We start from the raw sequence: 16,092 nt of genomic DNA, 5'->3' as shown, positions 1-16,092 counted from the left end.
TTCTTTGGTTCATTGAATACATATTTATTGAGCATGTATGATATGCTGTCCACTGGTCGCTTAGATAGATGTTCAGTCTAAGAGTTTTATTTATTCTATATAATAAAAGGCTAATATGCAAATCAACCGAACAGCAGAACAACCAGTTGCTATGATGCACACTGACCACCAGAGGGCAGATGCTCAATGCAGGAGATACCCCCTGGTGATCAGTGCGCTCCCATAGGGGAGCACCGCTCAGCCAGAAGCTGGCTCATGGCTGGCAAGCACAGCAGAAGCCTCTCCCACCCCCAAAGCAGGTGGACATCCCCCGAGGGGTCCGGGCTGTGAGAGGGCACAGGCCAGGCTGAGGGACCCTCCTCTAGTGCATGAATGTTGTGCACCAGTCCTCTAGTATTTGAATAAGTCCTGAAAGGACCTAGGGGCCTTAGTCACATATCACTGCAAACAATAACAATGATAAATATCTGTTATTGTATACTTTCTCTATCCCCAGCCCTGTTCTAGGTATTCCTGATTCATAGTCTTAATCTTTGTAAGGACTAAGAAAGATAGACCTAACAATTTTCAGTTTTAGAAAAAAAACTGCAGCCATGCAGATAGTGAGCGGGAGTGTTGGGGTTTGAATGCAGGTCTGTGTGATCCTACAGCCATGATTGTCCTTGTAGCAGCATGTCTGGCCAGCCAGTCACTTTCAAAGGTATCATTTATTTAGCAACTGGTGACTTGACATTATTGTAGAATTTTTCTTCTTTTTATTAGATTGTGCAATTTAGTAAACACGGCTCTTATAATTACTGATGTAAAAATATTGGCTCACAAATGCTGCGTTTTCTCTGGCACATGAACACTGCTTGCCTGTGGTACAGAAATCTTTTAAATTTGACCTTAAAATGGATGCAAAGTTCAGAATCCAGGAGTTTCCTTTTTTAGACCAGCAGTGTCAAAGTCCAGGATGTTGGACCACACAGAATCCTGGATATAATTTTATTGGCCAGTGTGCTTGATGACAGGTTTTGAAAAACAAAGATACTAGGCAGGCATTCTGCTTGGTCAAAATACCATCACGTTAATAGTCATTTAACACCTGGCCCACTTCATTTAGACCTATGAGAGATCCAAAGATTAATCATACCCTGTGTCTGCTTTCTAGGAATTCACAGACCAATGCGGAATATGCTACTAGCAATGATATGAAGAGGATGATGATGATAGTGGTAGTAGGAGTAATAATGATAATAAAAGCAAAGCATGCCATTAAAACTGTATGAACCAGTGTTCTGGGAGCTCAGCCTAGCTTTGGCTCTCTTTCCTACTTCCTGTTCCAAAACAAAGTGACAGACGTGATGGGATATCAGGCAATTGCAGATGGGTTTTAGTCAAAAGAGACTTTTCAGAGCTTCCAGAATGAATGCAGCCACTGGCTCATAAAGTCGGCCCTGAAAATTACTAAGTAGTTTAGACCAATTTCCCACCCAATACTAAATGTTATGACTCCTTTGGACTATGATTTTCTAGAATCTCACCCTGTCACTAAGCAGCCAGCCCAGGTTCAAAGGGATTCCTCATTCTACAAAAGATGTCCCTTAAAATGACAGTGAGTAACGGGTACAAAGGTATTTCCCTCAGTGCTACTTAAAAAGTTAAAATGTATAATAAAAAGAGAATAGTGAGGTAAACCTTGTCCGTACAGACAATGAAGTATAAAGTCTTAAGATAACATTTGTGACATGTTTTAATTGCAAGGGTCATGCTAAGGGGAAAAAAGTTGAATGTAAAATTTAAAAAGAAATGAGTAGTCTCAATTAGAAACAATGCTTACAAAAGAGGAAAATATAGCCTATAAGTAACAGATTGTAGGTGGTTTTATTCTTTTTTTATGTATTGCTTTCTAATTTTTCTGCAGTGAGTATTATTCTTTTACTTAGAAGATATCACTAAGCACTTAAGAGCAAATTCCCAGCTTTCAACCAAGCTCATTAAAAAATATATATATTTTTTTATTGATTTCAGAGAGGAAGGGAGAGGGAGAGAGAAATAACAATGATGAGAGAGAATCTGCCTCCTGCACACCCCTCACTGGGGATTGAGCCTGCAATTCCTGGCCAGGAATCAAACCGTGACCTCCTGGTTCATAGGTAGGTGCTCAACCACTGAGCAACACCAGCCAGGCACAATCAAGCTCATTTAAGAGCTGTTGTGTGAGTGAGTAGGGACTTGAAGAACTGAGTATTGTTCATGAATTGCATGAAGTGCTAACAGCAGCCCTATCTAGTTCTAGTTCTTAGAGTTTTCTCAAATGAGTTTGCAAAAGTAGACACAAAATCTTCTGGAGAATAGAACACACATACACACACACACACACACACACACACACACAAAGTAATCTCTGTCTTCTTCACTTAATGAAAAAAGAAATATTCTGCCCTTATATCTACTTTTAGACAACCACAAAACTGGAATATTATCACTGTTGTAATGAGACAAACTCAATCACCACGTAAACAATCAGTGGTGTCCAGGCTTGCTCTGAATTTAGAGAAATGATGTGATTCTTGGTTATCTATCATAGGAACCAATAGCTGCAATGCAGAGAAACTAGCTAGAGAACTGTATAAATTTTTAGCCTTCCTTCTATTATAACACCTCCCAGTGAGTTTTCATTCACAGATGTATAGCCTTATAGACCAATTATAAAAATCAGAGTACTTCTTACCAGCAACCTCTGGTTGGCATTTTAGGAAGTGGTTCCCATGGAACATAGAAGAAGCTGGTCTCTTTACATCCTATAATAATAAAGGGCTTTTATGCAAATAGACTGATGGTGAAACATCCAAACAACTGGCCACTATGACATGCGCTGACCACCAGGGGGCTTGTGTGGAACATGGTGGGCATCAGCTGCTGCAGGATGGTGGAGCAGGTGAGCTGAGGTGCCAGACCAAAGCGGGGTACCCATCATTGTCATCAGGGTGAGTTTCTGGTGGTTACTGAAAATTCTTTGCTCCTATGCACAGCGGTCCCACCCGGTGCTCACACCTGCTGCCAGCACTGGAGCCACTGCTCAGAACAACTGCCGGTGCCCAGTGCCATCAGTGAGTGCGAGTGGTGGCTGCCAGCCCTGATTGCCTCTGAGGGCTTCTCTACCTCCCGCTGTTCCGGAGGGCAATCGGGGCACCGGTTTCACTTGCATCCACTGTTGGCGCCAACCCCAACCTCTCTGCACCGTCAACAGGTGCAAGCGGGGCTGGTGCCATCAGCGCATGGGAGCGGGAGCTGCTGGCAGACAGGGGACTGGGGCTGCAGCAGGAGGGCCCCGGTGGAGGCGTGGAGGATGGACCAAGACCCACCCCTGTGCCTACCGCAGCCTGCAGCCCACAGTTAATTTCAAGGTGCACAAATTTGTGCACTGGGCCCCTAACTTTGTAAATAAGCAAACACAAGCAGTACAAGAACATTATGTCACTGTCATTGTGCTAGGAACCTTTATAAATACAATGTTTTTAATTCAAACATTCATGTTCTAGAAAGAGTACCCATTTACCTCCACAAATGGTTTTAGATGTAGCCAATTTAGGAGCTAGCACATAAGCTATATTCAGCTGTATACTTCTTGATTATGAATTCATTTAATTTCTCAAATTAAAAGCTCTTTGAGAATAACAAATACTATTTCATTATTAAAAATCGAGTGGCAGTTCAATGTGAAGGTTCTGCTGGGCCTTTAATATATATTATCTCTAGGATTTGCAATAATTTTGTGAGACAGGTTAAATTGACACTTAAATGAAGAAACTGAGGCTCAGAAAGATTAAATTATTTGCCTAAGGCCACACAGCCATTAAGTGGTGGAATCAGAATTCAAATTTGGTTCTGATTTATAGTCCAGTTTTATTTCACTTTTCCCATTTTGATGATGTCTAATCTTTAGATTATTTAGATTGTCTTATTCAGAACTTCTATTTTATACTCTGAGAAACTGAGACACGAGGAATTAAATGACCTGCCAAGTTCATGTGAACAAAAAACAATCTCAAATCTGAATCAGATTAATTGCCTCTATTTGTTGTTTTTTAAATTACAACCTTTGCAACATTATATTAACCTCTGATAACATATCATCCTTAAATGTTTGTATTATTTTTAATTGATATGAAGTTAAAAATATTTTACAATAATGTCATTTTTCTGAATTTTAGATCATATTAAAGTCATAAATACACTTCCTTTTCATGTGGGGAAACTATACAGAGATATAAACATGCAGGGGGAAGGATTCAGAGCCATTAGCCATTAGCCACTTTGGCACAATTGTGGTCAAATTTCCATCCAGAAACAAAATGGGAGAGATCTCAAGGGATCAGTAGCCAAAGTACTCCAAGAAGTTTCCTCAAGCTTCTTGGCCTGTTAGTACCTTTTATTCCATTTAAATTTTTTTAGGAAGAGAAATTAACATTCATTGAAGACCTTATACATGCCAGAGACTGTGCTAAGCACTTTCATAGACATTACGTTATTAATCCTTACAATTAATCTCAGGAATATAATTTCCATTTTACAGCAGTTAAATAACTTTTTCAGAGTGATTACACTCATCTCTGAAGCCAGTCTCTTTTACCCATACCATACTTCTCTCTAGAGAGAAATAGGTATTGTATAAATATCTGGTATAAAACAGGCTGCTCTCTATTAGCTAACTGGGATATGTAAGAACTTATTTGGAACCTGATTTAAATAAACTATAACAATTCTTATGAGATTTGAACACTGACCAAATAGTTGATGAAATTAATTTACTTTTTTTGGGGGGGGGTGTGTGTAACAGTATTGTGGACATGTTTCAAAGAGTCCTTGTAGATATATACTTAAATATTTGTAAATGAAATAATATTATATAATGTCTTATTTTGTTCAAACTAACCTACTGGAGGGGGAAGAAAAGTGACCTTAATAATAGTTATAGCTGGGTGATGGGTATGTGGGAGTTCATTTCTAGTACATTATTCTCTTTGAATGAGCATGCTTCCCATAGTTAAAAAGAGTCTTGGGTTTATTTTTTGTTTACTTTCTTAATATATCTTTACTGATTTTAGAGAGGAAGGGAGAAGGTGAGAGGGATAGAAACATCAATGATGAGAGATAATCATTGATTGGCTGTCTCCTGGACGCCCCACACTGGGGATTGAGCCCACAACACAGGCCATGTGCCCTGACTGGGAATCAAACCATGACCTCCTGGTTCATAGGTTGACACTGAACCACTGAGCCATGCCAGCTGGGCAAATCTTGGGTTTAAATAACACCTTTTCAGTTAGTAAAAGTGTGACCTTGAGTAAGTTACTTTCTGAGACACCGCTACTTAGTCACAAAATGAAGCATCCTTACTTGTAGAGCTGTCATGGGGACTCAATGAGGAACTGTGTGTAAATATACACGATAGTGCCCTATACATTTTAAGTTCTTTACATTTCTAGTTAATATTGTTACAAAAACACATGATCTCTGTTTTCATTTCCTTGCTCTCACGACTTAGCCAGAGATAACTTATAATATTCAGATGAATCTGATATTGGCTAAGAGCCAAAGATGAATGATATAAAACTCCTGTCTACCTGTCATCTACCGAGCACCTCTGTGGAAGAATGTCATCTTTTTCCAGTTTCTCCTTTGCCAAGACCTCTTGTTTTATGAACAAATCATATGCCATTTTATACAGCTTTTATTTTTTTAATAACCAGTTTATTGATGTGTTGGCTATATAGCTTTATTAATTTTTTAAATTAAATTATTATCTATGTACATATACCATTGCCCCCCCCCCCATGCTCTCCCTCCCTCCCCAGAGTTTTGTGTCCATTGGTCATACGTATATGCATGTATACAAGTCCTTCGGTTGATCTCTTATCTTCCCCAGATCTCCCTCCCCTCCCCGCTGTAATTTGACAGTCTGCTTGTTCCTTTACTGTCTCTATATCTACCTTTTGGTTCATCAATTTATAATGTTCTTTATTATCCATAAATGAGTGAGGTGATGTGGTTTTCCTCTTTCATTGACTGGTTTATTTCACTCAGCATGATGTTCTCCAATTCCATCCAGGTTGCTGCAAATGATGAGAATTCCTTCTTTTTTATGGCAGCATAATATTCCATTGTGTAGATGTACCATAGTTTTTTGATCCAATCATCTGCTGATGTAGCTTTATTTTTTAAATACTGCTTCAAATATTCTCTACTGTGTTCCCCTGCACCATTCCAGGATGATAAATTGGGCTGATCTATCTATTTTCAGGTAAATTTCAGGTATCAGAAAAGTGTGGTATTTTTTTCCTAGGTATTAAAAAGTTCAGTCTAATTTAAACATATATTTCCACTTAGATCCAATTCAATCTCTCCTTAATCAGTTCAGTTTGATCTAAGTGATGAAGATGTAGCTATAACCTTGATGCAATAATTTGCACAAGATCAGTACTTTGAGTCTTAAATCTATACTAATAAAAGAGAAAGATGCAAATTGACCGTACCTTCGCGATGCCCTCCAGCCAGTCAGAAGTGAGTATGCAAACTAACCCAACAAAGATAGCAGGTTAATTTGCATATGCAGGTGCTGAATGGCCTGGGGTGGGGTGGGACTGACCCAGTAGCTCCAGGCCTTTGGGCAGCATAGGAAAGTGGAAAGGTGGCTCTAGGCCGGAATGAAGGCAGAAAGACAGCTCCTGCAAGAGTGAAGGTGATGCCAGCAGCCAGAGGAAGGAAGGCCCATTCTTGCATGAATTTTATTTTTTTTAATTTTTTATAAAAGATAAACTAAAATTCTACAGTTATGATAATAATACATTTTTTATTGCCCAGGATGCATGGTTCAGTGGTTGAACATTGACCTGTGAACCAGGAGGTATCGGTTCAATTGCCAGTCAGGGCACATGCCCAGGTTGCAGGCTTGATCCCTGGTGTGGGATGTGCAGGAGGCAGCTGATCAATGATTCTCTCTCATTGATAATTCTATCTTTCTCTCTCTCTCCCTTTCTCTCTGAAATTAATAAAGATATATTTTTAAAACATTTTTTTAACCATTATATTGCTATATAATCTACAGAATATGTTCAAAGTCATCTCAATTTTATAACTGCTAACTAGAGTAATTTCACATTTATTTTCATACAAGGAAACTAAACTCATAAAAGTAATTTTTCTAGGACTTCACACTTAAGATGACTACAACACAGTTGTGATGTCTAAAACACATCTAATGACTCCCAGTTTTCTGTACTTTCCACTATATGGTTCAGGAATTTCTTCTATAGATTCTCTCCTGTATGTGTCGATACCACCTTTTTACTTCACTTGACATATTGGAATTCATTTATCTGTCTTTTTCATTAGGTATAAATTCCTTGATGGCTCCAGTGGTATCTTAATGTTGATTCTACAATAACTGCACAGTGCTTGGCACATGTATTCCATAGTTATTTATTTTGTAGGTTAAGCACTATTACCTGTTAAATGTTTTTAATAGCTTAATTTCTTATTCAGAGGTTCCACCAAAAATGGGATTACTACTATTCAGAGACTAAAGTGGTTTATGAACCATTGATTTCTCATGAAAGGGATGATAATAACTATCATTTATTGTGCATTTTTAGTAATAAGGCATTATGTGGTGTGTTTTTTTATATAGTCTTTTCTTTTCAAGAATTCTGTGAACTACTATTTTAAATGAAAACTGAGGTTGAGAGCTTAAACAATTATTCAAGATCATAAAACTAATAAACAGTGGAATTGGCGATTTTTATCTAAGTACTAATGGGCCAGTACATGGATTCATGCACATTGAAAGGAAATTAACCTCTTTGGTTTCAGGATAAGTTACCCGAGAACCGCCTCTACCAAGTCACCACAGCTCAGCAGTAAACCAAATTTGGGGCCGACAGTACCCCAGCAGCAACATAACCCAAGGCCGAAGGTGGAATTGCACGGGCCCCCACGAGGAATAGGGCTCTCTCCTCTCTGGTTCTGGGATGTGTTACTCAAGAACCACGCTGCCAAGTCACTGCAGCTCGGCAGCTCCTGTGTTGAGTGTCTGCCCCTGGTGGTCAATGTGTGTCATATGTACTAGATGGTCAGATGGCCGGACAATTGGATGGTCACTTAGCTTTTTATATATTTAGACATCTTGCTTGAAAATTCTCGTTTACATTTCCTCTCGTTTCTTCTGAGCCAGTTGAAACATTGGTGAAGGCTGAGGAATTTTCCCATTTACAAATAAAAAATGAGGAAACATTAAATAGTTTTCATCTCATTCTGAGGAAAAATATCTTTATAAGTATTTAAAAGAAAAACAATTTTGTATAGAATTTAAACTTATTTTTTTATAAAATGTTTCATGAGCAAGAAAGTACCTTATGTATACATTTAAAAAACACTTGAACTTCTGCAATAAACAAAATTAATAGTGTTCCATTAACTTACAGTATCAAATACCAAACAATTCCATCAAGAAGAAGTTGCTAATTGAGTCAGACTTGTACGGTCTTTTGGTACATTAAAAATAAAATATTATATTAATAAGCATGTCAAATTTATTGATAATGCTTAATGGGCCTCCAGTGGGGCATTTCACTAATAATTCAAGATAGCATTTCAGAAATAAACTCACTAATCATAAATAAATAAGATGAATGCAAAATATAAAACACCACAGATTCCTGTACCACCAGAGTCTACTATTTTAAGAAACTTTCAACTGCCCTGAACATCGTGAAATATGAAAGAGCAGAAATATTAGGGCCTACTTGTGTGAATTAGAGAAAATTCATCCAGGCTCCAAAGCACATTTAACATGTTAATGATTTGCAAAAAACCTGTTTACATTCAGCTCCTCAAAAGTTCATAGTCTTTCAGAGCTTAAGAGATACTAAACAAGATCCAATGAAAGGATAAAAAAGTACATTTAAAGTGACAGATTTCTATTTTCAGAAAGTTGCTATATGAGCAAGAATGAAAAAAAATAGGATTCATTTAATAGATCTATAATAACTGTAGGCAAATTTAACTGATTTGTGTACATTCTCCCTTTAATGAGTAATACTTCATAAAAATGAAATCTTTGTTAATTAAGAGAGACCTACTTTCTATAAAAAGTTCACCAATTATTCTTAGCTATATTGAGCTTGAAGGCCATTTGGTGAATGAGAGTATTCCAAGTCTTAGTTGTAATTTAGAACAAAAGGAAATAGATTGTTCACCTAAAAATGATCCAACAAATGGTTAGAAATACAGTGCACTGTCTTCTAAAAAAATAAACAATTGGTGGTTATACAGTAGGTCATCTTTGTAAGAAATACAGGGAAGCAAGGCAGTTGAGATATCCAGAGAAGGCAGAAGAATTATAAATTATCTGGCTTGCATTGCTTTACATTACCTGATCAGAGTATAGAACATCTCTTTAATGTATTCACAGGCACCTTATTATTAAAGTGTCAAACCTCTTGGAGGATTCTTCAGTAATTTGCTATTCCATTTCTGTTTCATTCATTAAGTAGCTTCTAAAGCACCCCCAACATTCCCATCTGTGAAGTTCTCAATGATTCAAGCTGTGAGCAACTCAAACTATTTTGATTCACTTAAGCGAGCACAAGTTATCTTTAGAAACCAACTGTAAACGAGAAATGCAGTGTGATGGTCCCTTCACTGTGTGAACATGTTAAAATAATTCCATAGCTCAAGAGACCCATCATCTAAATGAGTGGTACACATAGCTGCCATAGGCTAGGATTACATCACTTCTTTGAATTATTAATAACAATTTTTGAAAATAGGTAAAAAACAATTATGATTTTACTTAGAGATGAAAAGGAGGATACTCATATGAGTAGATTAAAAAGCACTCTTAAAGGTACTTTATATCTTTACTGGAAATGAATTATAAAATCTTCTTTAGTGTAGCTTTTCTTTCCTGTTAAGTAACATAAAAATATTTATAGCAATGTTAATTGTTCACAGATTTCTAGTCAAAGATTTAATTTCTTGATATAATTAACAAGGTACATACAACTGATTCTTGTTAGAACAAATATTTAATTGACAATTAAATATAGAGTATCTACTATAAAAGCCATCATAGAGATGTGAAAAAGGTCATTAAAATATCTGCCCTTGTGGATAGCGCTTTCCTACTGTAGCTATATCTTTAAGATAAAAATGTTCCTTAATATACTGTATTTTTATGTATTGGAAGGATACATAAAAATACAGTGGTAACTTATATGGTAACTTATATGGTTCCCTTCCAGTTCATATACTCTATTATATGAGTTAACCACCGGAATAGTAGAAATACCAATCACTTATTAATTTATCTCTGTATCAATTGATATTTTATGAAATATAATGTTTATATCTACTAAATATAACTGAAATGGACACTGTCAATTTCAACATTCGATTAATTGAATGTGATTCCTTCTAAAAGAATGTTCTTATCTTCCTAAATAATCACAAATTTTAGGAGCATCGAAATCTCTCAACATAACGAAAAAGACCTTTGGAATGACATTAAAATATGCTGCTCTTATGAATTAGTAAACTGTGCATTTAATATTGATGTTAAACTCCCCACAGAGCTCCTCAGCAATTTTTGGAATCCATAACTATGTGCAGCCCAATAGAAAACCTATAGCTTGCCCAGGACAGCATTTCTAATCACGTTATCCTGGGATTCATGCACATGTGTCAAACACAAGGCCCGCGGGCCAAATCCAGCCCGCCAGGCCTTGCAATGTGGCCCACACCGCGCTGTCATCACTGCACTCCGCTGTCAGTTTATGACATTGTCAGTTTATGACTGTTCAGTAAACCATTCGGCCCGCGATTTAGGCTGGATTTTAGATTTTGGCCCCTTCTCTGATTGAGTTCGACACCCCTAATCTATGGGATTCATAGCCTCGCGAGACAAAGCAGAGCACTTGGCAACTACAAGCCTCTGCAGTCTGCAGAGGCGACCTGATGTTCAGAAAAATCCTGGAATGCCTGTTTTCAGAATGGGAGAGCGAGACCAGGTGTCATCTGACACAACAGCCTTTGTTAGGAACAGACTATCCAGGAGCAGCTCAGTCCAGCTGTCAGGGTGTGCCAAGACGGGAGGGGCGGAATTCGCCTGCTAATTGGTGAGTGTGCTGAGAAGGCATCCCCTTCCTTCCTCAACACCTTCCATGGGGACTGGCCACTCTCAAAGGAGGGACTGGGACTCGGCCTTCCACCCCTTCCCTAAAGCCTCAGCTTTTTTAGCCAAGCATTCCTGGCATTTCCCTCCAGGGGACATCTGTGGTTAGTTTGGGTTATCTTTCTGAGTGCCCGAGAGATTGCATTTTGGAAGAAGGAACGGGAAGACCTGGATTCTTTTAAAACTGACTAGAATGTTATTTATTTATTTATTTATTTATTTATTTATTTATTTATTTAATTTATTATGTTTTATTGATCTTTTACAGAGAGAGGAAGGGAGAGAGATAGAAAGCTAGATGAGAGAGAAACATCGATCAGCTGCCTCCCAAACACCCCCGACTGGGCATGCGCCCGCAACCAAGGCGCATGCCTTGACCGGAACCGAACCTGGGACCTTTCAGTCCTCAGGCCGACGCTCCATCCAATGAGTCAAACCGGTTTCGGCAAGAATGTTATTATATAGACCCTCAAGAAAAATTTTTTGGAAGAAAGCCCTAACTGTTTGGCTCAGTGGATAGAGCATTGGCCTGCAGATTGAAGGATTCTCAGTTTCAATTCCGGTCAAGGGCATGTACTTTGGTTTTGGGCACATCCATGGTAGGGGATGTGCAGGAGGCAGCTGGTCGATGTTTCTAACTCTCTATCCCTCTCCCTTCCTCTCTGTAAAAAAAAAAAAAAAAAAAAAAATCAATACAAGTATATTTAAAAAGAAAAAAGAAAGGGAGAAATAGAGAAAGCAAGTGCGAGGAAAGGAGGAGAGAGAAGGAGCTCACACAGGCGGGTCTGATTGCCAGTGCTGCAGCCCTCGTCCAGCCAGACAGAGCAGGCCGTGCTGAAGACCTGAGCGCGCCCTTGAAAGGCTTGGAAGGTTTCAGAAGCTGCGCTGCTGGCCTCTGTGGGCCTGGTCAGGGTGAAGCAGTCAGGCGTTCTTCTCTCAGGTCTCCTGTCCCCCCAGCCCCCAACTTTTCCGAAGGTGGCTTCTCCTGGAGGGGTGCCAGGAAGCCAGAGACAGGCATCTTGGATTGGAGTTCTGCCTTCTAGGAGGCAGAGGAGAGCTGGCAGAGCACGGTGTGTGTGTCTGCGGCTTCCTCACCCCCCAGTGTGTCCGTGCCTGAAGCTGCAGCAGCTTAGGAGAGGCAGGAAGGCAGAATGGGCATGGCCTGCAGTGTCTCTGAAGGCAGGATGCCCTGAAGAATTCTGGAAACGCTGCAAGGTAGGGATGGAGACGGGGCTGGGCAGTTCTCAGACAGGAGCTGGAGATCTAACTGGTTTGCCAGTTCTCTCTGAAACTCCAAAGATGAAAAATAAAAAAATAAAAAAAATTGACTGTGGTGCAGAGGAGGCCAGGAAGCCAGACTAAACATCTAAAGCAGGGGTCCTCAAACTTTTTAAAGTGGGGGCCAGATCACGGTCCCTCAGAGAGCTGGAGGGCCGGACTATATGAACTACTAATTCCTACTGTAACACTTCGGCTGCGCTCACTGCCCAAAAAACCTGGCGGGCCGGATCAGACTCCTCTGCGGGCCGCATGTGGCCCACGGGCCGTAGTTTGAAGACCCCTGATCTAAAGAGATGCATCTAGCCCTAACTGGTTTGGCTCAGTGGATAGAGCGTTAGCCTGAGGACTGAGGGGTCCTGGGTTTGGTCCCAGTGGTGGGGAGAGGGGCATGAGCCTTGGTTGTGAGCACAGCCCCAGAGGGGGATGAGGGGAGGTGTGTGTGTGTGTGTGTGTGTGTGTGTGTGTGCAGGAGGCGGCTGGTCGGTGTTTCTCTCTCATAGATGTTTCTAGCTCTCTATCACTCTCTTCCTCTCTGTAAAAAAAAAAAAAAAATCAATAAAAATATTTTTTAAAAATAAATAAAGAGATACATCTAGTAGAGGTGAGGGGCAATAGAAGAGAGACCTAGCAATAAGCAGAGGCAGAGGAGTGCTATGGTGTGAAAAGAAACCCCTGGAACCTTTTCGAAAGATGTTTTGGGAGCAAATAAGTACTTATTGGACCATTTCAGCAATGTCACCAAGGATGTTAAAGGTGCAGAGAGAAGGGATCAGTCCCATTCAACACTACTTTTTAGTTGTTTATCCCACAGGCTAGAAGTGAATTGAATTTTCCCTAGCTTGTGGCTCTGTGCCTCCATTCCTCATGTGCACAAACCAGGGGTTTGGACTAGATGCTTCTGAAGGCCTGGGCCAGATGTGGTCCTCTGTAACTGGCAGCCTGTGACCCAGAGTGTCCGAGACTAAACGTCTCTGAACGCTAACACCAAATTCCCCCTCTTCCTCCGCCAGGCATTTACCAAGGTGGGCACACCTGCACCTCTGCTGGGGCTGGCTCAGCTCTCAGATGACAAAGCGTGTGGCTCATCTGTGACAAATGATTTCTTCTTCCACCCTGAAGGGAGGAAGGGAGGAACAGAGAAGGCAGTCTGATTGATACTTTGGGTTCCCAAGGAGAGGTTATTCTCGAATTTTCTGTTTCAAATTTCATACCCTTAAATAAATTATAAATTCCTTTGAGTAGGTTCTAAAGAGCTGGACTGACAAACGGTTAAAGAGCTCTGTAATGATCTGCCCCTTTTTGGGAAAAAAAAATATTTAATTTCGTCCCAGAAATGGAACCTGCTTTTCCCAAGGAAATCCAGCACGCTGGCCATACACTGGCCATGCTCTGCTCCTGTCTGCCTGCCTCACACCATTCTGCCCGCCGGCGTCAGTGCAGCATTTTCTGGGGTTATAAAGACACAAGCTTCATGAGTGTGCACTCTTGGGTGAGGTGTTTAGTGATGTGGAAGCCACATCCCCCCCCCCACACACAGACACACAGACACACACACACACACACACACACACACACACACACGACACCACCACACACAGCACCACCACCGCCACCACCACCACCACCACCACCATCACTCACACAGGCAGGCACTTCTGATGGTAGTGGAGATAAAATGGGTTTTCACAAGAGTTTCCTTTTTAATTTGTCTCCACCTCAAATTTATTTTTAAATTTTTTAAAAAAAATGATTATGTAGAAATACAACTCCCTTGCTCCTCTTGTCTTGAAGTTGGACGTGACCCAGAGGTAGTATGCACTTGTTTTCTACGCCCACTGTACTGCCATCTCACCGTGGTCTCCGAAATATGGGCAGGAGGGCACCTCTGGAGAAATGGATACCCACCCTACACCTCCCGGGGCAGGATGGGCGCAGTGCAGCGCTGAGCACTGGGACGGACCTCGCCTTTCCTCCCGCAGCCCCCCCCCCCCCCCCATCACCAGCACCTCGGATCTCCACGGGGGCGGGGGGATGGGGGGGGAAGTTGACCTTGCAAAGACTTCTCCCTTCTCCCGTTTCTGGGAAGGAACAATCCATTTTAACAACAACAACAACAACAAAACCCACAAAACCACCTTTCCTCCTCTAAGGAAACACCGTCAAACGCAGCGCGTCCGGGTCCGGGTGCCCATCCCCGCATTCCCCGAGGCGAACAAGGCGCGGAGGCGGTGAGGAGTGCGGCTCTGACTCCCCATTCATTCTGCCTCCCACTCCCTGCGGCACCGAGGCTGGCTGCGCGGTGGGACGCCTTCCCTTTTCCTCACCGTTCACCGCCGCGACGAGAAACCCAGAAGGACAAAACGAGCCGCCCGTTTCCAAACCCGGAGAGAAATGCGTTGTGTTGCGCCCCGCGGTGCGGTTCTGAGCACGCACATCCCGCCGGGCAGCCACCCCAGCCCCGCAGCACCTCGCCCGCCGAGTTTGCCTCGGCGAACACCTCCACGCTCTCCCTCGGCCGGGAAAAGGGTGCACCCGCCCCCCGAAGGACAGGGTACTGATTGCCACCGCTCCGTACTTTCGGCGGCGCCCGGGAAACTTCACCATCGGTCCATCCGTCCCTTCCACCCCGGTTCTGGAGATCCTACTGCTGACAGGCTTACACTAAAAAAACAAAGCACCTCCGTGTCACCTTTCTGAAATCTAGCCCAAGACACCCCTCCAAAACACCCCCTTCCCCCACCCCACTGTTCCCAAACAGCCCCCGCGGACTAACGGTGCACCGGCCGCCAAAGCCGCGGTCCGCGCCGCAGACGCCCCTGCGCACAGCCCGGCGGTGCCTCGGAGCCCCCGGCCGCGCTGACCCGCAGAAAGGCGGCGGGGATCGGGGTTCCACTCACAGTTAGGGCGCTGCGGACGGTGACTTAACGAAAACGGCCACACTCGGCAGTCCTCTCTCTATAGGCACCGGATTGGAGCAAAAGCTTCAGGCGTCTCCGGGTGCAGCCGCGCTCTCTCCGCTCCGGAGCTCCGGCTGCTCGGTCCCGCTGGGATCGCGCCTCCCAGCCCGCGGCCAGCGCTGGGGTGAGTGGCCGCTGCGGAGGGGGAGCCCATAGACGCGCTGGGGGCGCAGGCTGGATGCGCAGGCGCCGAGCGGCCGCGCCAGGCACCGCTCCGCTCCGCTCCCCCGCCCGCCCGCGCCCGCAGCCCGGCGCCCGCCCGGAGCCCGAGGACCAGAGCTGCTGTCCGCGCATGCTCCGTGGGAGGGGCTCGGCGTTTCCGCGGGTAAACTCCGTTCTCCGGATTTTAGCAGACACTCTGGAGGAAAGCGGGTAGGAAAAGAAGGTGCCAGGCTACCTGGGCAGCGGCACCTGGAGAGGGTGCGGGAGGGTGACCGGGATGAGTCCGGTGGTGAAGGCTGAGGCCAGAGAGGTGACACGTGCATCCAGCTTTGCCCACCGCTCTCAGCCCCAGAGAGCCCCCATCCCAGCCTCTGTCAGGAACAGACTGCAGAAACCCTTTCTCAGAGCAAGCAATCTGGGAGCCCATCACCTGGGCTCCCCAAAGGGACCCTCATGGCGGTGACTCTGCCTGGG

At 42.8% G+C, this 16,092-nt stretch overlaps 1 protein-coding gene across 1 annotated transcript in view; it reads right to left on the bottom strand.

Annotated features, from left to right (window-relative positions):
- The window catches only part of VSNL1 (visinin like 1), a 61,314-nt gene extending 45,573 nt beyond the window's left edge, over nt 1–15,741 (bottom strand). The window contains exon 1 of the mRNA XM_084900398.1: nt 15,397–15,741. The gene's annotated coding sequence lies outside the window, so the exon portion shown is untranslated. The remainder of the gene's footprint in view (nt 1–15,396) is intronic.
- Nucleotides 15,742–16,092: the final 351 nt, after the last annotated feature.

Source organism: Pipistrellus hanaki, assembly GCF_964339955.1.
Source record: "Pipistrellus hanaki genome assembly, chromosome: 12".
Taxonomy (NCBI): Eukaryota; Metazoa; Chordata; class Mammalia; order Chiroptera; family Vespertilionidae; genus Pipistrellus; species Pipistrellus hanaki.
This window is presented reverse-complemented; position numbering and strand designations above follow the sequence as displayed.